At 49.4% G+C, this 23071-nt stretch overlaps 1 long non-coding RNA gene across 1 annotated transcript in view; it reads left to right on the forward strand.

Moving 5' to 3' along the window:
• The window catches only part of LOC114670778 (uncharacterized), a 71013-nt gene extending 48213 nt beyond the window's left edge, over positions 1 to 22800 (forward strand). The window contains exon 3 of the long non-coding RNA XR_013400854.1: positions 22452 to 22800. This is a non-coding gene — a long non-coding RNA (uncharacterized LOC114670778). The remainder of the gene's footprint in view (positions 1 to 22451) is intronic.
• The last annotated feature ends 271 nt before the right edge of the window (positions 22801 to 23071 follow it).

The following is a 23071-nucleotide window of genomic DNA, read 5'->3' on the forward strand; positions in this document are numbered from 1 at the left end:
GCAGCTTAGAGTATGAGTGTGATTCCCATAAGAATTTAATTGTAAAATTGATTCGTGTTCAATAAACTTACTGGAATGACTCGTTAGATCAGTGGACGAAAAGATGATAAGAACATGTCAAGTCTCTGGGCCAGGAAGGACTTGCAAATAATACACGTGATACACAGGAATTTCTTAACAAAAGATTAGATTTGGTACATAACTGTTTAAAATCTCTGTTTTCTATTATAGCCATTCCACAGTGCCCACGGGGGTGGGCTGCAGGACTGCCTATGGACACAAAGGTCTGTGGGCGCTCAGGTCCCTGGTATAAAATGGCATCGTGTTTACATATGACATACACACATCCTCCCGCAGACTTTCAGTCATGTCAGGGTTGCTCGTAACACCTATACCATGGACATGCCATGCGAGTAGTAGTTAAACGATATTGCTTAATGAATAATAGTCTGAATGCTTAGTACAGACACCTTAAAAAAGTATTCTTGGTCTATGTTTGGTTGAATCCACAGGCCTGGAACTCGGAGATAGAGTACAAACTCTAGAAGCAAAATGAACAAATAAAGATCTTGAGGTCAGCAGTGACGGGTGTGGGATCACACTGAATCTCGTGTGTTTTGCTGTCTGTGTCACTACAGAGTGTAAACGGGGACCATTTTTAGCTTTAAAGTAAAATAGGTAACAGGAAACACTATGGAATGGGCATGAAGGTGCGCCCCTCATTACCACATGTTACAGCCAAGCCCCTGCCTCCTGGGGAAGAATCTGTTCAGTGGGGAGACTACATGTTGATGATTTCTGGACATGTGAAGGGAAATGCCCTCCAAGAAGCGTGGCTTTGGCTGGAGCACGTCAGATGAGAGTTAGCGTGGTGTGGAGTTGCCACAGTGCCCCTCACACCTGCTCCTTCTCTCCTCTCCTCACCCCTGGCCCTGGCCCTGGCTCTGGCTCTGGCCCTGGCTCTGGCTCTTACCAAGGGAGGAAAGTTCAGCTCCAGCTGAACCCCACACAGGGCTGTGGGTCTCTAGGGTAGGTGCTACCTTCTCCTGAACAGGCTGTGGCAGAGGAGGGTCTGGCCGTACTTGAGCTGTGAGCGATGCTCTCAGAGATCCAGCATCTTGCAAACCCAGGTGCTGAAGGTCCCTTCACTGTCCTGCAGGGAGAGGGGTCTGTTCCTGCTTCCCCTCAACCTGAGCTGACTTCTTGTCTGTCCTGTACACCTCGCTCTTAAGAGCATTTATTGTTAAAAATAATCATCCAGCAGACAAATACCATAAGGTGACAGCCTGGGAGGGTAGATGGGGCTGGAAGGTGGTTTCCTGAATAACAGGGTTCAGGTTCCTGTTTTGGCGTCACTCAACCCAAGGCCCCCAGGCAATTGAAATATTAGCAAAACACCCATGTTTTATCTGAGTTTTTTTTTTTTTAAAGGAATGGGCGCAAACTTCTAACAGGGACCTGCCAGAAGAGAAGGATTTCTTCTCTGCAAAGCGAAGGTCAGGGCTGATTGGCATTTGCCACCTGGGACTAGCAGGGACCCAGGCTGCTTCCCTCCTGCTGCCCGACTCCTGCCCCTCCAGCTCCTGCCCCTGTTCCTGTTCCCACCAACAGGAAGGAGAGCGGGAAGGTGCCTTTTCTCCTTTAAGGGGATGAGGTGAGAGTTGCACTTGCCATTTCGCTAGTCCCTGGGGTGATTCTCCAGCATGGATGGGAGTTGGGTTTGGCGGCCTGAGCCCCGTGAAGCTGGGGTTGCTGTTCCTTGAGCAGCAGGAAGCCTGGACTCTGGGGAGTGGGGTCAGAGGGTAGCCTTTGCTGCATCCCCAGGAGGGGGCCCCTCATCCCAGTTGACATCACTGCAGAAGGGGGTGTGGGCTTCATGGTCCATTGATAAATAGAACGTTCCTTTTTTTCTTTTTTTTTTAAAGTACATCAAACCCTAATTCCTTCGGCCTTTGCTAAAGTGGCATTTTGTGATTCCACATGATTGCATTATACCCGCAGGAGAGAATGCTTCCTGTAAACCAGAAGCGTCTGAGATAGTTCTCGGCCCATTCAGAAAGTTCATTTTCCCAAGGTTAAAGACACAGCGTCAGGAGGGGTTGAGGACACACCCGGGACACCAGCCTTAGGGGAGGGGCTGAGGATGCGCCGTGACAGTCTCAGGTCCTGGACATGTGCCCAAGGTGTGTGGGGCACAACTTGGCCTTACACTTTTTAGGGAGATGTGAGACATCAATATATGAGATGTTTGTTGGTTTGGTCCAGGAAGGAGGGATGACTCGAAGCGGGGAGGGGTTTCCAGGTCACAGGTAGATCAGAGACAGATGCGTTTCTGGTGAGCCTTTCCAGAGAAAACAGTAAGATCCACATTTATCTCCGTGTGCAGATGGTGACTTTGAGTTCTGTCCTCTGTCCCTGAGGAATTTCCTTGTGGACCAACGGTTGTGAGGGAAGTACGTGGCTTTTTTTTTTTTTTTTTTTCCTCTAATCTCTGTTAGGAGCATGGGAGGCAGGTTTGCCCTAAGCCGTTTCCCACCTTGACTTCATTTTAGCTTAGTGATTTCGGGGTCCTGAGATGTATTTTCACTTCACACTTCTGAACACACTGGCACTCTAAACAGTGTTGTAGGAGGCGTTCTAACTGATTTAGAAGAAGAAACTATTTGGAAGGACTTGAGCACCTTCTTCCTTGAGAGAAACAAGCCTTTGTTTATTTGCCCCGAGACTGTTAGGCTGCCGGCGTGGGTGGCCTTAGAAAGCTGTGCCTCTCTGAGCGCCTGCCTGTGGAATCTGGTGACTTTGAGGTTAATCCAGCAGCTACATGTTTTTGAAAGCAGATTGTCTCTTAAAGTGTTGATTATGATTCTAACACTAGAATTTCAATGTGTATTTTCCACCCTTCTTACTTTGTCTCCTCATACCCTGAGATGCTGCTGCATTTGCCCTTAGGCTTCCTTGAGGGGAGGGTCAGTTCTGGCCCTTTCTTTAGGTATTGATCTTGAATGGACAGAATCGAGATTCTGAAAAACCTTTGAGCTGTGAGAGTGTGCTGGTATCTATGTCAGTGGAATTCATGTGTTAAACTCAGTAATAGTTTAAGAAATATCAATCCTAGGCTGGGCATAGTGGCTCACACCTTTAATCCCAGCACCTTGAGAGGTTGAGGTGAGCAAATTCAGTTTTGAGCCCAGGAGTTTGAGACCAGCCTGGGCAACATAGCAAGACCCTGACTCTACAAAAAATTAAATAGTGGTGGTGTGCACCTGTGGTCCCAGCCACTCAGGAGGTTGAGGCTGCAGTGAATCGTGATAGCACCACTGTACTTACAGTGCACTGTGCCTGAGTGACAGAACGAGAACCCCTGCCACCACACACACACACAGACGTCCCCACACACACACGTCCCCACACACACACGTCCCCATACACACATACCCCACACACATCCCCATACACACATACACAAAGTATCAATTCTAAATGGACAAAAATGAGACCTTTTAAGTGGAAAAACATCCCGTTTGGTTGCTCTACTCGTGTAACTGTTGACTCTTTTGCCAGGAAGAAAATGGAGCGGCCAGGTCTGCTGGGACCACCTGTTAAGGCTACTCTGGGCCTCATGGTTTGAGAAGGCTCTGTCCAGGGGAGAGTGGGAGGTAGGAGGGGCTTAAGGCCTAGAAGCCAGTTCTTGTGGTTCAGCGTGACTGAGGGTGTGGAGCTGGGGGCAAGGATCTTCAGGGCATGAGAGGGTAAATGGATGGGCTTCCAGGATGAGCCCCGGTGACTTTGCCTGGTTTACATCTATCCAATACAAATCCACAGGCTCTTACTCTAGAAGCTTCTGCCGGGGCTGATGGACTGGTCTGGGGGCAGAGGGTGCCTTCTGGTTTAGGAAGAGCACTTAGTCACCTAGATCTAGGACTTATGGCACTACAGGGGACTCATGACACTCGGAGCAGCAGCCATCTGCATTCTAGACTTGGTTCTATGCAAAGTATTTTGGAGCCTGTTGGAACCCTGTGTTCTGTTTATCTGTAAAACAAGTTAGAGTTGTAAATAGCTAAAACCTATTTTTAAAATTTTGTCACAGAATATGGCAGTTGTGGTGGAGCCTGGCCAGAGACCCCCACACTCGGACACTGCCACGTGCTGGGGTTGCAAGCGTTGCCTTCATCGGCTGCCTCTCCTGGCGTGTCTGTGTTCTTGACACGGGTGCCCATCGAGGTGCGGCCTGTGGGACTCGTGCAGCCATTTGTCTGTGTTCCTCTGAGGTCCTGCGGACTTCATGGTCCTATGGCAGAGCGTACAGTATCTGCTTGCATCCTGATTTCCCCAAACCCCAGGACAGGCCAAGAATTCCTTACACACAGCTGCAGAGGGCCCCGGGGTGTGGATTTGTGGGTGACGCAGCCTTTCCCCAGCTCGGCCTTCATCTCCAGAGTTGGCTTTAGGGTGACAGAAGCTTCCGTCAGACTGGGGGGCCCTGAAGCTTTGGTGGTAGGAATTGGGTGACCAGCACGGATGATACCCCATTTCTTTGCATTTGTAGCAATAGTTGCTAATATGACCTATGAAATGTACAGAGGAAGGAAAAAAAGGAGGTTTTGTTTTCAGAGTAAGTCTGTGCTTTGGGAAATGTGGTCTCGGGGGAGCTGTAAGCACACATCCTTCAGGAAGGGGGGAGGCCGCGGCATTAAACGTTCCGGTTTTTGTTTGCTGTGTGTGTTCATCGGGCTCATGGAATGTCTGAACGTTTACAGGGAAAGTGGGGTTTCTTCATCCGGTTCGTGGAATGTCTGAACACTTACAGGGAAAGTCTAGCACATGCGCAGTGAGTTAACCTGTAACATCCATGTTCGCCTTGGGGCTAGTGTAACATTTGAAATGAGGCGGACTCAGCGTGTCATGTACAAAGGTGAGTTGTTGGGCACAGACGTTTATGCGCAGCCTCAGTCACAGCCAGGACTGGCTCAGGGTCTGCGGCTTCTGGCGGGAAAGGACACTCACGAGGCCATTCTCTCCAGTCGGCGCTGCCGGCAGGGTCCCAGTGTGGAGCTGTCTGGTTGGCTGGTGTCGGAAGTCCACCCAGGTCCCGTGGGCAGCATTCCTCTAAACCAGGCTTCTGTCTGATGGCGGAGGAGACTTCAGGCTGGTTAACAAACTGCACAGGAGTTAGTGTCGTGGGGCTTCAGGGCTGACCTTCCTCCCTGTGATGCCGATTACATTTTTCTCCGGGCCTCATTGTAGCCACAGAGAATCCACCTCGTCTGACAGCAGGCGGTGCCATGTTGACATAGTAATTTATTGTATTAACCTTTTTATTACTATTTTAATAAAAGACTTTTTTTTTCTTTTTAAAGTGATAGGGTCTTGCTGTGTTGCCCAGGCTAGTCTTGAACTGGTCTCAAGCAATCCTCCCATCTCAGCCTCCCAAAGTGCTGGGCTTACGGTCGTGAGCCACTGCGCCCAGCCTACAGCCATGTTTTTAAAACTCGACAGTTTAAAAACACTGCTCCTTTCACCCCTCAAGCAGGATGGTTGGCCTTGTACAAACTGGGGTGTCAGGACCTTGGTCCCCCTTTTATTTTTCCCTTTCTTTGGCCTCAAGTTCTGATGGAAACAGCAGAAACTAAATGGGCATTAGTTGAGTCTTCCGTTACTGAAGCCAGAATTCTCACTAGTTAGAGACGTTTGTCCCCAGGATCCCAGAAAGCTGTTTTGAATCAAGCCTATGGCAAATAAGTAAGGAACTAAAGCCTTAGTCCTCTGCTTAGTATCTGGGAAATGTGTTATTGCTCACACCCTTGGATCTGTGCTCACGTGTTGCATCTCATCACGGGAAGCAGAGTCACCCTGTGGAATAAAGCCCGGCTTACGGTGGCACGTCGGGATGCTTCGGGCTGTCAATCCCTCAGACAGCGGCAGACATGGAGACTCAGCATTGCATGCAGAGCCCGGGCAACAGGGGTGCATCCTCCTTAGAGACCACACAGCCGGTCAGCAAGGTGGACACCTGGGCAGATGGTCCTGATGGGCCCACCGCACGGTGGTGAAAAGGAATTGGTTAGCAAAGAAATGAAACTCACTTGTGGGTCCCAGCTACTTGGAAGGCTGAGGCGGGAGGATTGCTTCAGCCAGAAGGTCAAGGCCACGATGAGTCATGATTGTAATACTGCACTCTGGCCTGGGTGACAGAGTGAGACTCCGACTCAAAAAATAAAAGGAAAGCAAGCTCAACCCTTACTCTCCATAGCAGGAGGGAGAATTTATCAAAGTAACTGAAACAAAAATCTTAGATGATGTAATTTCAGTGGCTAAATGAGCTGTCCAGCCCACGTGGCTGGCTCACAAGGCAACAGAGCCAGGTGCTGCTGCAGCTGCCCTCCCACCCGATCACTTGTGGACATTTTCTGTTTTCCCATATCTCTTTTGGATACGTAGCTCCCTCCTTTATAGTTAAGCATCAGTAAAACAGGTTGTCTATTTTGAGACCTAATTATGGTGTCTTTTAAGGAAAGAAAATGAAGCAGATGAGAGGAGCATGTAGGTGTGGTGAATAGATTTAGATGAATATTTAGTACTTGGCACCACTCTGATCCCTCCTTCTTCTCTCATGCTTAATTACAGCTGCCGCCTCCTAGCACAGAACACTTTCAGCTCTGTGAGTAGGAATTAGATTTTCTAAATCAGAAGTTTCAGTTAAGCAGTATTTTACATGAATGGCCAGTCCCTAAGTGTTCTCTGTACTGGTGTGTGGTATAGAGGAAGGAACGGGGGCTTGGGGCAGGGTCTATGGTGCAGTGTCCTGGTTCCCATCTGTGAGATGAGGTCCATGAAATGGCCTAGAATGTTCAGACTGTGGAGATTGAATGGCTCTGCCCACTCCTGGGAAGCCTCGAGTCTAACTCGACTTGGGCTGGTTTTAGGGAGATGCCGGCAGCGCTGTCCTCACAGTTCACTGGGAGGGGCTCTGGCACCGTCCCCGTCAGGTGTCTCATGATCAGCCCAGCTTGCTCATCTTAGAAGCTGCTGGTCGTGTTCTCGTTCCTGTTTGTTGCGTGTTACTTAAGTTCTGTTCATGTGGGGACCTAGGAGGTTCCACAGTGAGAGGAGAGCTGCTGAGCCGCCTTCCTGCCTGGACGCCAGCCCCACGGAGGACCGTGACTGCTTGAGGTTGGCTTCTGCCCCCGGCGTCACCTGTGGACACATTGATGCAGTGGTAGTTTCTAAGCTCCTGGGGCACACAGCGCGGTTGTGTGGATCCACAGGACACTCTGGCGTTCAAGCACGTGCTCCCGGAGGAGAGGACCCGCCATCTGCGCAGGCCCTCCTGATGCCAAGATGGTCGTGCGATAAATGCACAAAGCGCATCTCCAGCAAAAGGCCGCAGAGTTTCCACATCCAGGATATCCACCGCGGTGGCTTTTTGGTGTTAATACGATGAATGTGAGCGGCAGGTGGCCTGCGTTCTGGGGGGGTGTGACTGTGCCACTGCAGTTTTGTTCTCATGTCTTGATGAGCATGAACGGCTCCTGACGAGGGTAGGTAAGGATGCTGGGACCGGAGACGCTGCAGGATTGTAGCTTCAGGAACAAAGGAGGTTTTCTCTCTTGCAAACCCTTCAGGGAGGAAGTTCCAGGCTGGTGACTACTCCATGAGGTATTTGGGGATCCAAGTTCCTTCCAGACCCCTGCCTTGCGTTCCCAAGGACACGGCTGTCCTTGCTGTGGTTGAGACTGGGTGAGTGCCACGCTGACAGAGCGGGGTGTAGGGGTGAGGCTTAGGGTGAGAGTGGCCATGATTTACCTAATCTACATAATGACAGGGAGCTGGGAGTAAAGTGAAGCCATGGCCTGGAGGACGGATGTTGGTGAAGGACTGGCTGCACTCACCGCAGCTGGCCCAGGGATGGGGAAGGAGGGCTGATCATGCCACTCAACGGTGCCTGGTTCTTTCAGATTTGACTTTCTTATGGATTTTCTGCTGTAAAGAGGAGAGAGCCTGTGGTTCTAGGCCAAGCATCTCACTCATCTCAAAGCATCTTATATCCCTTAGCCAACATTTATGTCAAGTTTTAGAAGTCCTACAAACTGGCAAGCATTTCTCAATCTGGTTTAACCGTTGGATTTTATATCTGTCTGCATCTCTATTTACACCTATGTGGTTATTTGACACCCTGTAGTACCTTTGTAATAGGTTCTATTTGGTGGAATTTATTTTCAACAAACCCTTGCTGCTACTAGAATTTTCAAGGTTGCAAGTAGAAAGGAGAGAATAAAAACCACATCTTCTCTAATTTTAAAATTTGTTGTTCCTCAAATCACACCCGAAGTACAAATATTACAAATTACAAAAGCAGCCAGAATCAAGAGATTTCTGGGTGATTCTGGCTAATCAGCAGTATTTGCTGAGGTGTGTGCAGCAGAGCAACACACCAAGAAGCCCGGGATGGGGGAGAGTTGGGAGGCCAGGCTGTGACTCCAGAGGTGCTGTTGCCTCAGGGTGAGGAGCTAGATGCAGAGAGGATAAATGGCCGCAGGTGCGACCACCGCCGTCCTTGCTGCGGTACGGGAGCCTTTGTATGGGGGCCTTTGTGAGCTGAGGTATGAACCAGGTGAAGGCCGTGCAGGCGTCAGAGAATCCAGGCCAGACACGAGGGGTGGAGGCTTGGCGGAGGTGAAGAGCCAGACAGCCTCACTAAATGTGGTGGCTCACTGCAGACAGCATCCATCAGTCGCTAGACAGACAGGCTTGATCTTCAGCTCCTACGACAGCTGCCTTTATCCTGTCTGCCTCCACCTTCTGAGGCCTATAGGCATCTCAAATGTGTGTTTCTTAAACAGATTTGGATGAGTTGCTTTCTGCACAACACACCTGGACAGACGGAGGCTGGTTCTCCACAATGGCAGCAGGGACTTGGCAGGGACTGGCAGGACAGAGGCACAGCACCAGCTCCCTGGGAGAAGACAGTGCCTGTGGGATAGAGGAAGGAAGAGGCACACAGTGCTGAGGTGTGAACTCTAGTTTGCTCTTAGACATGACACACATGCTTTCCAGAGGTTTCCACGAAGCACCGTTAAAGCCACCAGTGTGGACGGGTCCTAAGATCAGGAGACCCAGAACATACGTGTATTTGAAATCCTTCACGTGCTGCAATCTCTTCAAAGAGGACCACAAGTCATCTCTAATAATGTTGTAAAATTAATTTTTTAATAAGTGCCATGGCTTTTTTTTGTGTGTGTGTGTGGGGGGGTAGGGCTGGTCTGTGACAGTAAAACAGATTCAGTGACGTAGCTGGTGGGTGTTGGTTCTGGGCCCCAATTGGGCAGTTGTATGAAAACAAAACAAAAAGTCTCCACAGTGGTATGAACCGAAACACCTGGATTACGTGTTTTCATGTATTTAACATAAATGCACACATTTGAATTCTAAACACACATTTTTCTATATGTAATAAAATTCAGGCCAGGCGCGGTGGCTCAAGCCTGTAATCCCAGCACTTTGGGAGGCCGAGACGGGCGGATCACGAGGTCAGGAGATCGAGTCGAGACCATCCTGGCTAACACGGTGAAACCCCGTCTCTACTAAAAAAAAAAAAAAAAAAAAAAAAATTAGCCGGGCGAGGTGGCGGGCGCCTGTACTCCCAGCTACTTGGGAGTCTGAGGCAGGAGAATGGCATGAACCCGGGGGGCGGGGCTTGCAGTGAGCTGAGATCCGGCCACTGCACTCCAGCCTGGTCGACGACAGAGCCAGACTCCGTCTCAAAAAAATAAAAAATAAAAAATAAAATAAAATAAAATAAAATTCACACCTTTGAGTATTTAGCATAGAAACAGCTGTGCAGCATCTTCTCCATGCCTGCAGACACCCGGACGTTCTGAGTGGAAACCGCACTGCTGTGGACTTTGTGAGTGGTGAGCCGTGCACAGATATGTGCTGTGTTTGCTGTGTCCGCTGACGCAAGCCCTGGTCAGTCCTGTTTCAGGTGGATGCTTTCCCTTGTAGTTCCCTTCTCTTGTTCTGTTTATAAGTTCAGTAAACTCGGGACCAATGGTGAGAGTAGGCGTAGAGGAGCACGGTGTCGGCAATTAAGGAAAATCCACCCCAGACCTTGCAGAAGGAGGAGGCGTGTGGAGTTCAATGCCTGTGTGAGCCATGACTGGTGAGGGCCTCTGGGTAGCAGCTCATCTGGGCTACTTGGAAGTGCAGATTCCTGGACACAGACCTGAGAGGCCCTGGAGTGACCACCCTCCAGGGATTCGGCCCAAACTTGGCCATCTTGTCTTTTGGCAGATCACCCGTGCCCAGCTGTCTCATTGAGATGCCCGGCCATCACAGTTATCTGCACAGCTGGTGTGGGTGTGCCAATGGGTGTACGGGACTGGCCCGTCTTCCTTTCTCCCCCTGTGAAGTGTTTGAAGGTCTGTTATCCTACCCTGTTCTCTCCCTGTCCTCAGTGGGCAAGCAGGAGCTTCATTTTCACTTGCAGATGTGGAAAATTCTGAAAGTCTCATAAAGCAGCCAGGATCATCTTCAGAATCTTCTTTGTTCCAATCAGCTCTGATATTTTCAGTTGGAAAGACTTTTCCTCAAACACTTCGCATTCGTTCTATATGAGAAGTTCTGTATGAGAAGTGCTGTAGACTTTCCTGTTGTTTTAGCAATCAGGATCTGTTCTGTTGTCCATCACAAACGTATATATTTTCATTCTGAGACACGCTGAGTCAGTCTTTGCAGTCCAGAGGGATTTCATGTGCATTCATAGAAGCTTCCATCAGAAACCACATTCCAAATAGCTGTGGACATACAACCTGCTTGTGACTTTGGGAATTGCCAAAGTCAAATTCTCTCTCGATTTGAGGCTTTAGGAGCTTTAGAAATCTTGAAATTATAAAACGAAGATGCGACAAAATTAAGTGTATGTCAAACAAAAGAGATAATATGCTACGAGTTTTAAGGGCTGTGGTACATTATTTGGTTATCTTTAAGGATGTCGTGTTCCACCCAAGTTACAAATACATGAAATAATTTAAATATAAGGTGACCCCTTCAGAACATCCTGGATTTGGTCTTGATCCTTCTGCCCTTGAAAATGTGATACTTTTTTTTTTCTTGAAAATGTGATTTTTTTTTTTTCTTGAAAATGTGATGGTCTAAACTGTGTGTCTAGACCGTCTCATCTGAATTGCTCTGGAAACATCTGCACGGGCATCTTTCTATTCTTGGGTATAGAGAGAAAGACATCATTATGCTTTAAAATAGCAAAAGTCCCGTATATCAGTTTTTCTGAAACTAATGAGCTATTGTTGGAAATCAAGGTGTGTAGCAAGTTACAGAATCTCTCAGTGAAAGTGATTATTTAAAATAGAAACCTTAGTTTTTAAAATAAAATGCTAATAGAGAACGTTTTGTTCACAAGAATCTAAAATGTTACGTCTTTGTTTAGAATTCAAGGATAGTAATTTGCTTCTGAGATCTTTGTGACTGAGATTTGAAATCTTAACTACGGTTTATCAATGTTTTATATATATGCATACATATATGTAAGGTATATAAAACAAAAATAAGCATGTATTTACATTTCTATACCCTTCTATAATGTGTATACTTCTAGTCACACAGAGGTCTAAGTGACTATGACTTTATTTGATGACCAAGAGGGTAATTAAATAATTTTCCTGCTCTTAGCCTTGCTTTTGCATCTGATCAGGGACCCTGCGAAGTGTGCCTCCCATGTTCCAGGCCTCACACAGCCCGTGCCAGGTTTTGGAAGCAGGAGTTTGTCTGCAGCCACTTTGGGAAGCAGGTGGTTGCCAGGATTGCCTAGAGCTCCAGGCTGTCTCCAGTCCAAGCCTCCCTGGGTAGAAGCTGCCCCACTAGGGGCCTGGACATGGATGTTGGGGCCTGGACATGGATGTTGGGGCCTGGAGCCAGGGACTGCTATGGAAGAAGCGCTCCTGTCACTGCTGGGCATGAGAACCGACAGGAGGTGGAACCAGCCTCGGTCCAGTGCACGGCCTCCCGGGAGTGCTTGCGGGAAGCCCCAGCTGCCCTTTCCTGACCCCACAGCCAGCACCAAACTGTGAGATCCCCTTGGCCCACCCCTCAGGTTCCTAAAATGGTTAGGGTTTCCTGGGCTGTGAATTTTTAAGTCTAGGCTAAAAAGTCCTGGGACAGACTCACTGGGTTCTTCATGTAGAAACGACGAGGGTGCTGGTGACTCAGAGCAGGCACTGCACCTCACTCCAGGGTCGTTTGCGTCAGGTGGAAACGAGCGTGTGGGTCACACAGAGTCCCTGCATCCTCGCTCCAGGCATTGCTCTTTGGTTTCTTAATTAATAAGCCTTGATAATGAAAATGTGTTCTCCCCAGAGTAGAGTTTCCGGTTACAGAGGCTCACCTGTAAATGCCGTGCCAGGTCAAATATGCTGAGATCTGGGCCAGGTCCTGCTTCCTGCCCATGGCCAAGGCAGGTACTTCATTTGGGAGGTGACCCAGAGGGACATCTGAGAGGCCTGCCTGTCCCCGAAGGATGAAGCCGCTGGCCTTCACACTCCGCTCCGGCCTCCATCAGCTCCTTCCTACCTGCAAACTGCCTGCTTTTATGTTGCCATCATTGGAGATATGTTAGGAACTTCGTATGGAGAAACCCCCATAGGACGAGCAGATCGTGGAAAGGTGGGAACCAGGGCTGGGAGGGTGGTGACCATGGCCAAAATGAGAACCGCGGTGGGCTGAGAGGTCCATCTTCTGTCTAAAATGTTTTTTAAAATAGTGTCTCAGGAGCATGAGAGGGCAGGCCACAGACAAGTCTGTAAAAGACTCATCTGATAAAGGCTGTTATCCAAACCGTGCAAGGAACTCTCAAAACAAGAAAATGAACAACCTGATTAAAAATGGAAAAATGACCTGGACAGATACCCCAACAAAGAAGATACACAGATGGCAAATCTACACGTGGAAAGATGGCCCGCGTCTTATGTCATTGGGTGAGGCGCCAATGCACACCCACCAGCCTGGTCAATACTGGAACTCTGACACGACCGTGAGCTGGTGGATGTGTGGGCGTCAGGACCGTCACTCGTCGTTGGAGGAAGTGGGGCAGCTGCTGTGGGAGGCAGCGTGGCGGTTTTCCATGGAACTAAGCAATCCGACCACAGGAGCAATCACAGTCCTGGATGTTCACTCAGAGGCGCTGAAAATTTACTTCCACGAGGAAATGTGCACACAGATGTTGACAGCAGCTTTATAGCTTTATTTACAATTGCCAAAACTAGAAAGCAACCAAGATGTGCTTCAGTAAGTGAATGGATAAACTGTGTTACGTCAGAAACTGGGATATTATTCAGCACTAAAAAGAACTGGACCACTAAGCCATGAAAAGACACGGATCTTAAACGCATGTTGCTAAGTGAGTCTCCAATCTGGAAAGGCTGCCTGCTGTGTGAGTCCAGTCGCAGGGCAGTGTGGAAAAGGCAAAGCTGTGGAGACAGTAAAATGGTCAGCGGCTGCCAGGGGTTGGGGAAGGGAGGGATGAATGGGAGGAGCATAGGGGGATGTGTAGGGTGGGGAAGCAACTCCGGATGGGGCTTTCATGGGGGATCCATGCCGTTCCATGTCTGTGAAACCCACAGAGTGAGCAGCAGCAGGCCGAGCCCTCGTGTGAGCTGTGGACTCTGGGTGGTGGTGCCGCGTTGATGCGGGTCTGTCGGTCGTACAGAAGTGCTGCTCCGGTGGGGGCAGGAGAATGATGGAGGCTCTGCCTGTGCTGGGGAAGGAGATAGATATGTGAGGACTCTGTACTTTCCTCCTGATTTTGCTGTGAACTGAAAACTGCTTTTAAAAACGTCTATTGAAAAGGCAAACAAGAAAGAATGCTAGCCAAAGAGTGCTAGCCAGATAGCATGTGTGTGAGGGTGTGGCCTGTGTTCTACGTTCCGTATTTCCCTGTTAGAATACACATATGTGAATTACTCAGAAGTTAAACCTTTGCATTAAGTAACTCACTGCAAAGTTACAGTATCAGCTTGAGCACTGCCAGGATAGCCAAGATCCTGTATCCTGACCAGCTTCTCCCCTTACAGGTGCAGTGACACCCACGGCCTCACCCCAGTGAGCAGCAGGGTTGGGACCAGGAGTCAGGCTTTGGGGGGCGGAGAGGAAGTGAGATCTGTAAGCCCGTGGCAGGGAGGAGCCCATGGCAGGGAACCAGCAGGGATTTTTTTTTTTTTTAACCAGTTTTCCTTATCCCTGAGGCCTTCTTAGACTTGGGGAGTTGGGAATCCCCACTCTCGGGCACCTCAGAAACCAAAGGCTGCTCCTAATCCTCATGTTCCAGATGCCTCAGGGGGAGGTACCTGGGTTGTTGGGTGCAGTTCATTATTTACTGCTCGGTGGAATTTGCCCCCAGCATTTCTGGTGGTTTTTAAGAGCTGATGCTTGAGCTGCTTAAAATCACACATGGATATTGATTTACCTGTAAAAGTTAAGAATGGAATTTGAATTCAAAGGTTTGTGAAAATGTTCAAGTTTGTGTACTAATATATACGTTACATTTCTGGAAATAACTAAAAGTCCAGGATTTATATTAAACACTTCTCTTGATTTTTGTAATATCCACCTGTCATATTTCCATTTGGTTAATAGATGTCACAGGGCTTAAATTTTGAGTGCCTGAATTCACTGAATTTAAAACTTCTTACCTCAAATGTAATTAAACTGAATGTAGCCAACAGTATTATAAGTTTTGATTAAAATATATATGAAAGCACATATCCATGAGCATGCAGATGGGGGCAACATATTAAACCATGGAAGTAGAATTAGTGTTCTTTGTTTTCTGCGAAGACAAATTTTTAAAAAACCAAGGGGTCTTACAACTTTTTAGTTTCCAACTTATTTACCCTAAAGTGAAAGTTTGGCAGCAGAAGATTGACAGCAGCAGAAGAGTAGATCCTGGGTGAGTGCAGGCTCTGGGAGCAGCGGGGTGAGTGCTGGAAGGAGCTGGTTGGAGGCAGAGCCAGGCAGGTGCTCAGGCAGGTCAGGATGGCCTCAGGGAACGCGGCTCCGTGAGAAAGGGTTCACATTTCCTGGAGAGCCCTTGTCTCTGCCCATGGAAAACCCAGACTCCTTCCAACTAGGATGTGCATCTCATGTAAAAGTTACTACTCCCAGAAAGGAAGCCAGTGGATATAGAATTTTTTTTTGTATGCAGAAATTACTTTAAATTTGTTTTTAATCTTATCCTTTTCTTCCCCCATCTTAGAGTCTAGTAACTTTCTACAGATAACACACATATCTTAGGAGAGCGCTGTATTTCAGTTGCTGTTGGCTCTGATGTGACTTTGTGGTGTCTGAGGTTCTGCCCAGAGCGTGGCGCTCTCTGCTGAGCGTTGCTTGTTGAAGGCCCGTGTGGAAACTTTGCCTGTAAGCTCGTCGACCCCAGCAGTCTTGGTTCAGAAACCTTTGGACTTGCTGAGACTTCACAGGGCCTGCTAAACTTTCTTGCGTGACCTTTTCATTTTAGTGTTCCCCATTAATTCAGATGTTTTCCAGAAGGTAAGTAAGCTGCTGAATGCAGGGTGGGGGGTGCCCTCCATTGGCCCTGGGGAGAAGCATCGCTGTTTCTCCGGGTGGAGCTTCCCACCCGCCATGGTGTGCTCCAAGATGGAGCAGGGTTCTTTGGCAGAAGTAACCGTCAAAGGCCCTTGTCTCAGTGGCAGGGTGGCTGTGGGTGTGCGGCCTCGCGGCCATACGGGCCCCTCCCTGTCAATGGCACCAAGGAGAGGAGCAGGGGGAGGCCTGGGATCTGTGCTTCCGAGACTGCGTCGTCCGTTTGTAACTAGACATGCAGAGAAAGTGTTGGAGATAAGCAGGAGACAGTGTCTGTCCCTCATGAGCTCAGGTGTGCCGTCTGAAATGGCCCCCTTCCCAGGCTCGCTGTGCCAGCTGGGCGCCCAGGCCTGACTTCCCACCAGGGCAGAGGCCCCGTGTATGTGGGGGGTGGGAGGGTGGGGGTGAGGGTCTTGCTTTATTGCCGTATCCAACGCCACGTGGGGTCAGCGATTGAGCTCAGAAACCTCAAAAACTCAGCAGTGCAGACTTTGGACATGACCCATCCAGCCCTGGGGCTCTTTCTCTGAGTTTCCTTCCATGGCATCCTCATCCCAGAGGCTCCTGTCCCCGCACGGCTGTTGGCAGCTTCACAGCTTCCTCTGCCTCCCCTCCCAGGCCCTGGTGTGGCTGGGGCAGCTGGTGGCTGTGCAGACCCCACAGCCAGTAGATCGTTGGTGCCAATGGCTTGGGTTTGGGTTACCTGAGCCAAGGACTCCAGTGCACGGCTGAGCTCACCCTGAATGGCTGGATTGGAAGGCCTTGGGTTGTAGAGAGGCAACCAGAAGATTGCGGATTGAAGGACAATCTGCAAAGGAGAAGGGGAAATAGGTGTGCTGGATGGGCAACTGGAGAAGTCTGTGCAGAGCCTGGGACCCGGTACAGATGCAGAGCTGGCATGGGGAATCCGGTGACACGGCCACCGTGGAAGTGGGCAAAGTCAAAGGCTTCAGACTGACATGGAGGGGCTGGTCTAAAACGATCCTCCTTTTCCTTTAATTGCAGCATCTGCTGACTTACGGGGTGGGGGAATGAGATCTGTGGTGGCGGCGAGGAGAGACAGGGATTTTAATTAAACCCCTCTTTCTGGGAGAGGGGAGTAGCCGTCTCTGTAGGACGGTGAGCATTGTCACCTCAGGCAGCTCAGGCTGCTGTAACGAAACACCATTGACTGAGTGGCTTATGAACAACAGAAATTTGTTTCTCGTAGTTCTAGAGGCTGGAAGGCGGGATCAGGGTGCCGTACGGGTGGGTACTGGTGTGGGTCTCTTCCTGGTTCACACACACCTTCTCTCTGGCCCTGACACAGTGGGAGGGTGACGGATTTGCCGGGCTCCTTTCTGAGGCACAAACTCCATTCACGGGGGCTCCAGCCTCGGGAACTCATCACCTCCCAGAGACCTCCTGACAGCATCACATTGAGGGTGAGCATTTCAACCTGTGTTTCGGGGGACAGGCAGGTGGTTCATAACCGTCAGCCTCTTTGTGTATTTCTGACTCAACGTTGAGTCTGCATTGGGCTGTCCAGGGGACAGAGCCTATGTGGACACTGAGCAAGGTCAGAGCTGCAAGCATGTACACATCGGGGGTAGGGGAGCTGCCAGGGCTGTGAGAAGGGGGTTTCAGCGTCAATCAGAGCTGCTTTCCTGGCAAGTGTACTCATAAGCTATCCTGGCAACATTTGCTTTTCGTAAAGGAGTCGGTCAGGCAGGGCAGCAGGCGGTGTTGCCAGAAGCTTAGAACTGATGGTCAGCAGAGAAGGGGCAGAGGCCATGACCTTGGGGTGGTCAGCAGTGCCAGGTGTCTGACCTTCAGGCCTCACACCTGTGACTGCAGAGACTGAGCCGACCGGGGCTTGCCGGCCAATGTGGCTCTCATGCAGGTGATTATTGGGGTGTGCTTTCTATGTAATGTTCCCTCAACCCTATCCCCACCCTTCCAGTTTCTGTGCCTAGCAGAAATCATGCTGCATCTCCTTGATGAAGCATTGAGTTTCCTGTGGAGGTGTAGGAAGAGCACGATTTGGCTCACGTCAAAATACTTTGCAGTGAAGCTGCATGGAAGAGGATTTTAGGCTTCCATTTGACGTTTTAGACAACGCCTGAGTGTTACAGGGCCCTCTTGCTTGTTAAAAAACACCAGATGAGAAACGCTACTGGTTAATAAGGGAGACGTTTTACATTAGCGCAGAGAGGGTGGCTTGAGATAAATTCAGTGTAACGTAGGTGTGTTTGTAAGCCGTGAAAGGGACCATCTCTCTGCTGGCGACACATGTTGTATGGATTTTGTTCTGAAAAAGGATGACTGGTTTTCGGTAGAATCATTCCAAAATTCACCTGGAAGGCGTCCACATGGTGCCTTGTTTTCTTCTGACATTCTGGGCACCACGAGGAATTACTCTTGTCTTCAGCACTAGCAGGAGACTTTTCCTGAACACATGCTCCTCTTTGGCGTTGTGGGTGTGAAGGGGTCAGAGTGACCCTGTCTTCCTGGAGCTTTCGGACACCATGGGGACAGTGGGGCACGATGTCGGGCTCGGGTGGGATGGAGGCTTTCCCCAGAAAACAGCTGCCGATTCCAGGGCGGCCCTCGACCCCTCCTTCCTCTGTTCCTCCACGTCATGTCTGAATTAAGGTGGTTCTATCATAGCGGGGGTGTCATGTTAACTGGAAGTGTGCTTTTGTTCTGGGCGGTAAATAAATTAATGGTACATTTGCCAAGGACAGCGAGATTTGATTTGATGAATCCAGTGTGGAAAAGGAGAAGGGGCTTGGCTGGGTGGGGACATGCGTGATGGCAGCAGAAAGGAACAGCCATGAAAGCTGGTGGGATGGAGGGGCCGCGCCCGCATTTCCATGGGGTCTGTCGATGTTTGTGCCACTAGACCTGAACCTCTGTCTCCACTTCTAAAACCTGCATAGTGAGGAAGCCCCTGATGGGCCTGAGTTGTTACTTCCCATGGCCATTGCTGGGAAGGGCCCCGGACGCCTCTCCTGGCTGGTGACGGCCCCGGGACTAGACACTGGCTTCGTCCTGACCTCTGCGAGGGGCTTGGGCTCCACGCACAGCAGGTACCTGCGCATCCCTTTGGACGTGAGATGTTGGCACTTGGCTTGGAGGCCACCGCGATCTGGGTGTGGTCAGGACTGGCTCATCCTCTGGGGAGAGAGCACCTGCCCGGGGGCCTCTCTGAGGTGCGTAGCCCTGCAGTGCCCTTACAGGATGCCCTGTCCTGCGGGGACTTCCTGCCATTCTCCTGGACCCTCAGGTGTGGGAGCCAAGTGTGGTGTGTGTGTGTGTCCCGGGTGGGGGTGCTGAGGACAACACGTGCCTGCTCGTGCGAAGACCCGAGGCACTGCATGGGCTCGTTTCCAGGGGACCGTTGGCGTCTGGGGGCCTGTGGGTGTCTTTCCACTGGCAGGAAATAATGGGTGGCCCATGTTACCTTTTTTGTCTTTTTTTTTTTTTTTTTTTTTTGCCAAAAAGCCCTAATGCCAACGTTGCAGTCCCGCTGTGGGAACCACCCATCTCAGGCTCACTGGCCCTTCTGTTTCTGGGCTGTTGCAGTGTTGTGTTGGGATAACTGTGTTAACTTCGTTTGAATTTTCTTCCTGTTCCTTTGGAATAAGTGTCGATAGCTTGTGCTGCTTGTTCACCCGAGAGGCAAGGGTGTCCTTTAGGCCTGGCAGAGCACAGCGGTGCAGGGAGGTGCTGGGCCTCGGCCTCCCTTGTCCGCAGCCCTCACTGCACGTCTGCTCTTCACTCCTCGTGCACAAGGCCGGGGTCAAGGGCTGCTCACTCTGCTGTTTGAGATCCTCTGAAAAGGTGATGCTTACACTGAAGGGAGATTGTGGGTGTTCGGCTGATTTTAAATAGGAGGAAATGATGGTAACAGAATGAGCAATGCCTAGCACTTAGTCTCAGGCCTGAGAAATTGTGTTTTAGAAGCAAGGTATCCTCAATTCCGGTTTTCTTCAAATTAAATCTTTTAAAGTGTCCACAAATAACAAATAGTTAAAGCCTAAAACTATGTAACAGAGGGCCTAGAGCCCAACCCACTGCCACCTCTGACTCCAAGACACCTCAGCAACTTGGTCCTCCTCCTCAGAGAACCCCCCTTCTGCTCCTCCCTCCACACTCCTCTTCCTCCCCCTCCCTTTCCCTGGACAGCCCTCCCCTTCCCCCCTTCCTAGGACAGCTTTCTTCCTCCTCTTCCCCCTGCCTGTCCTTGGGCAACCTCCTTGGAACTCCGGTTGAAAGTCACTGGTCTGTGGGGCCGCCCATTTGACAGACGAGCATGCTGAGGCCAAGGCACAAGTGAGTGACTCAGACCCGCGCAGAGGCTGACCCAGAGGCCGTACCAACGGGTTGTCCCTAATGCAAGAGAAGCAAAGATGCGGCTTCACTGATCTCCAGGGAAAGCAGGTGGATAACAGGTTATAAACATGGGAACATTTTGGAAAAGCCGTCGTCCACCTGTCAGCTCCATCTCTCCTGCCCGGAAGATGTAGGGAGAACCTGCCTTCAGCCCACCCTCATCCCGTAACAGGACAGAGGACAAGGGCAGAGACCCAAGTCCTGTCAGTGCCCTCAGGAAACCCCCGTTTCCTCCTCATGGTGGAAGTGGAAACCATCCCGCTGGATGATCTTCCCGGGGAGACCCTCCACCCTGAAAGCGAGGAATCTGGTTTGAGCGCACACACATTCTTGGTGCCATCACTTTCTGCAGCTGAACACTGCGTACGTGGCCCGTTATTCTTGCTAAGTACGGTGTTACTGGGTCCTGGGAGTTTCTGTGCGCTGATGGCAAGTGTTTACCATTGTGTTTAGAGAGAACAGAACTTTTTTGTGTCGAAATCACATGATAACCATTGCCATGTGATTCCTTGGGTTGGTTGGGGCGGGGGATGCTCAAGCTTTTTCTGAGGTCTAAGTGCTTGTTTGAGACAGTCTCACTTTGTCACCCAGGCTGGAGTGCAGTGGTGCGATCTTCGCTCGCTGCAACCTTTGCCTCCTGTGTCAAGCAGTTCTCCCTGCCTCAGCCTCCCGAGTAGCTGGGATTATAGGTGTGTGCCACCACGCTTGGCTAATTACAAAAATTTCTAATACAGGAATGGTTTTGCTGTATTGGCCAGGCTGGTCTCGAACTCCTTACCTCAAGAGATTGGCCCACCTTGGCCTCCTAAAATGCTGGGATTACAGGCTTGAGCCACTGTGCCCGGCCCGATCCTGACATCTTTTAAAGCTGCCTTCATGTACCAAAAGCCAGTCTATGTTTGAAAATCAGGCTTGTTGAAGAGCCTAGGAGGAGAGGGATATACTTCAGCTAGATAAATAACTATGCATATGTTAAAAATATGGGCCAAACTCTATCCCAAATATTAACTCTTCTGCTTTGCGTTTTATATCCATTTATGGTTATTCTTTCAGTATTAAGATTTTTAAAGATTCTTTTGATAATTGTGGACAAATTACTATTAAAACTCAACTGCATTTGTAACACTTTAAAGAACTAACTAATGACATTATTTTTCTCGGAGGCATTTTGGATAGTTACATAATTGTTTATCTCTTTGCCAGAAATCTTTTTTTCCAGAGCAGAAACCTGAAAAGAAACATTCCTTTGCATTAAGTGCTATTTCACTGTGTGACAATCAAGTTTTGAATGTGAGAACAAGATCATCGTGTATTTTGGGGATAATTCTTGCTTAATAGTGATAATGCTAAGTGTTAAAATTATGGAACAATTTGTTTCTTTGAAAATTACCATTTGCCTGCTCATCAGGTGGGAGCTGATGAGAACGTGGATGTAAAAATTAAATTGTATTTAGCTTGTATAAAAGAAGTTTAAAAAAGCTTTTTTGTTTTGTGCTACTACTGAAGTTGCTTAGCTGTGGAAATGAGGTTATTGCAGGCACCTAGAATTTGATCCCCTTCACTTCCATGATGTGAAGAAATTCTCCAACAAGCACAGGAGTCTGACTTTCTGATATTGAGACTCCTAGGCGTCAAGCCCCATGGAAGGGGTGGTGATTACATGAGCGTTGGCGTTGATGTGGGCATCCTCCACGCCGGACACAGGGAGCAGGGAAGGGCAGAAAGAACAGGCCCCTCAGGAGCCATGAGAAAATAAAGTGTTGGCAGCAGTGGTGAGGGTTGGTGTCAGGGGCCAGGAAGAGGTGGCAAAGGGAGCATGTGCCTCAAGATGGCTCTGGAACCCGCGGTACCTGCAGTGAGGTCTGGTCTGCAGGGGACGTGGACGGCCACACGGCGAGGCCCACAGACAGCCTGGACTCAGCTGCCTCAGAACTCTGATGGACGTTGCAAACGGCCCCACAGGGTTGCAGTGCACATTCCTCGGACAGAAAGAAGATGCTTGGAACTGTTCCCGGCACGAAGCCAGCACCCTGTGAACAGTGGCTGCTGCTGTTGTGACTGAGTGCCATCCAACTGGGAACATTTGCTCTGCTCAGTTCACTGTCTTCAACAAGCTTGACGCATTGAACGAGGATTCAGTTGATAATGTACTCTGTAAATATGCTCTCCCGGCTAGAGTGAGCAAAGCCCAGGGAGCGGGTGGTTCTTCAGTATTAGCCAGGTGTTTGTGGTGGGGCCAGCTGTGTGGCTGCCAGAGCGAATGTGACCAGGAAGCCTCTGTCCCCCCGAGGTGGCCAGCGATCCTGTTACACGTGCCATAGGCAGAAGGTGGGCACTGCTGGGGAACTTGCTCATGTTCCTGTTTTCTGATTGGAAATTCAAGGTTTCTGAGCATCTTACATTGAATTTGTACATTGCTGAGACTGTACACCTTTCAACGCTTGTTTTTCTCTGCTTTTCAGATCTATACAGCCTGGCATTTGGCCGTGGCTTCCAGGACAGGCTGGATGCAGAGTGAAGTCCTCTCCTCACTGTCAATGTTTGCAGATGTCTTCTTGTATAAACTTCGCATTTCTTGAGACTTTCAATTAGGTTTTTACTTAACTGGACTTTTAAAATTGCCATGCACATAACTCTACCAGTTACAATCGTGAGCTAACATGGGTTTTTGGTTTTTGGTTTTACTTTGATGAATGTCTAACATTTGCGTGCTGGATGTGGGGGTGGAGGTCATTTATCTGCTTTTCATTTCCTTCTTGGTTATACTTAGTGACTTTCAGGTAAGGTGTGGAAGGCGTGGTACAGGGTGAATTGCAGGCCTCACTGTGGCGCCGTGGAGGACAGGCGCGGGCTGCAGTGGTGTGCACAGTGGATGAGAGACAAGAGACTTCCGTCCTCCAGGGAAACACACAACAATTTAAAAAACTGATCATCTAGCTTACATGAGGTCCAACAAATACAGTTTGCAAAGTTGAACTTCCAAGTTAATTTAGTAATTTTTCGCCTAAGTCATTAATTTAGTAGCTTACGTTTAAATATGTTTCTTTTGTCTAAAGGAAGTAATAAATTCTAAAATGAATGA

The sequence above is a fragment of the Macaca mulatta genome, chromosome 11, assembly GCF_049350105.2.
Source record: "Macaca mulatta isolate MMU2019108-1 chromosome 11, T2T-MMU8v2.0, whole genome shotgun sequence".
Taxonomy (NCBI): Eukaryota; Metazoa; Chordata; class Mammalia; order Primates; family Cercopithecidae; genus Macaca; species Macaca mulatta.